The sequence below is a fragment of the Alligator sinensis genome, unplaced genomic scaffold (genome assembly GCF_000455745.1).
Source record: "Alligator sinensis unplaced genomic scaffold, ASM45574v1 scaffold535_1, whole genome shotgun sequence".
NCBI lineage: Eukaryota > Metazoa > Chordata > Crocodylia > Alligatoridae > Alligator > Alligator sinensis.
The window spans coordinates 1,466,606-1,469,211 of record NW_005842157.1 but is presented as its reverse complement, the minus strand read 5'-3'; positions in this window follow the sequence as shown (position 1 = coordinate 1,469,211).

Genomic DNA, 2,606 nt, shown 5'->3' with positions numbered 1-2,606 from the left:
AATTTCTCCCAAAAACCCCTGCTTTACCTGATCCCTCTAAGCCTGCTTGCCTTCCCTCATCCCCACAGCCCGCCCCCCTGCCTCTCCCATCCCTACTTAACTTAGATTGTGTGGCCATTTTTAACTTGATCTAACCTCCCTCAACCTCCCCAATTTTATAGATTTCATAGACATTTGGGCTGGAAGGGACCCCGGACAATTATCGAGTCCAGCTCCCTGCCCCAGGGGCAGAAAGTCAGCAGGATAGGATCCCAGCAAGACAAGCAATTGTCTACACGTACCCTAAATTTGCAGGACTGAGTCAGTCTCCATTTGTATTCATATAACTATTTTTAAAAACCATTTAAAAGGATTTTATCCAATTCAGCATGTAACTATGTAGGTCTTTTTGCCATGACATTGCTACATGCTCATTCATTTACATAATTCTGTAAATGCAACCCTACATTTTATATTGCAATTAAATACGAGATATCATTGGTCCTGAGTTGAGGCAGCCGAACAGGGGATGTGGGATGAGGCAACTCATGCGTGATGAGGTAGCTCAGCCTTTTGCTTTCTCTTTTTCCTTTTTTGGTTTTTGTTTTTATTAGCTTCACAATTACAACCTGTCAATTCACTAACATGACATAGCTTGTGGGTATAGCTGTTTTTATGTTAGTGTAATAACCACAGAATAAAAAAAAACTAATTATAGGGCAGTCTCTTCTGTCTTAATCTAATAGTTCTCATGTTCGTTTTGCTGGCTGATGTTATTCAAGTGATCAAAGTGTAGTTGTTAAATTCAACTCCATTCAAATTTAGACTAAGGGATTCAATTTGCTTTAATGCTGGATTTCTGTAGGCGGTCACATTCCATGTTGGTATATGTACGTTACACACTTCTACCTCCTCTGGTTGCTCAATAATGAACAAATTCAGATGTTGCACTGGATAAAAAAGTTTACAGGGATGACCATTTGCTCTCTCACCAATCATCCCAATATGGAAATCTTTAATTTGAGTTGGTGTCTTAATTGAGAACTATGCAACTAGCTCCTTGGTGTAATAAGATACTAAGCAGTATAATGGTAGCAGAATTGGAACTGCAGGCCAAATTCCCATTGAAGTCTTGGTCTTTCTCCTAATTATTACATTGGAAAACTATATACAATATAACCTGCTACTAATCCAGAGAAGAAAAAAGGATGCTCCATGTTCTCTCTCAGGTAAAAAATATTTGCTGCAAATTGGAATTTATAAACAGCTCTCACAAATACCAGTTAGAATGGGCTGGTGGGACTCTGTTCACTGAGTCCAAATCAAACCTTACATTTACAGATTGAAAAGATGCCTCATTTGCCAGCCAAATTAACACATGCAGTGACCTGGAAGTCAAGCTCAGTTTTATCTAGCTCCTACTCTGTAGCTGGTATTCTTACTAAGAAAACAGCAAGAAGGGCAACTCTGTCCTACTTTGCTTCTTGGCAGGTTCCAGGAGGAGTAGGAATTTTGATGGACCTTAATTAAAGGGATGCAGCTATTGGAATGATAATAATATTAAAAAACATATTTCCTCATGTACTTATGTGTTATCCAAAACAAGGCCAAATCAATATTTGAAAGCTTGCAAAATACACGTACCCAGGCATATCTACACACACACATACATGTACATATATATACCTCAGTTGAATTCATTATCATTAAATCTGAGATATCATTGGTTCTGAGTTGAGGCAACCAAAGAGGGGATGTGGGATGAGGTAACTCACGCGTGATAAAGTAGCCTAGCCTTTTGCTTTCTCTTTCTTTTTCTCTTAATTTTTGGTTTTTTTCTTTATTAGCTTCACGACTACAGCCTGTCAGTTCATTAACGTGACATAGCTTGTGGGTATAGCCATTTTATGCTAGTTTAATAGCCACAGAATAATAAAAAAACCCCACAGTTTAATTAGCTAGTGTTTCCTGTTTGTTTGGTTTTAATCCCACTACTTCTGTAGTTCATAGCAGGGATTTCCAATGCAAAGACGACCTGGATTTTTAATGTCAGGGAAGTGTACTGGGGGGGGGAGCCACACCTCAATAACCAGCTGTTCAACATTTGCTATACAGTGAAGGAAAGAAAGGGGAGAGAGAGAGAAAGGAAAGAAAGAGGAAGGGGAGACAGAGAACAAAAAAAGAGAGGAAGAGAAGGGGTGGGGGAGAGAGAAAGAAAAAAAGAAAAAGGCGTGTGGCAGGAGGGGAAAACAAGGCCAGGTTTGTCAGGTCTTGAAGCTGCGGGGGTGTCGCTCTCCTCTCGCATCCCCGCGCCAGGCCCAGGGACGGCGAGGAGCGGGCCGGGCGCGGAGGCGCAGGGCAGCCCAGGCGAGGGCAGGCGCGGAGCTGGCCCTGGCACCTGCATTTTTTGGGGCCTCATGCGGGGCCCCGGCCGGCGGGGTCTCCTTGGCGCGGCGGGCGGGCTGCTGGAAGTTGCAGCAGAGTTGCTCTTCTAAGTGCGGCTGCTAGTGATTCCTGGTTCCCCTGACAAAACCGGGGGGCGCTCAGGCGCTGCAGTCTCCCCCCCGCCCTGTGCACAGCGCGCAGCGGCCCCGGCCGGCTCAGCAGCAATGCGCGCGCGCCTGTCC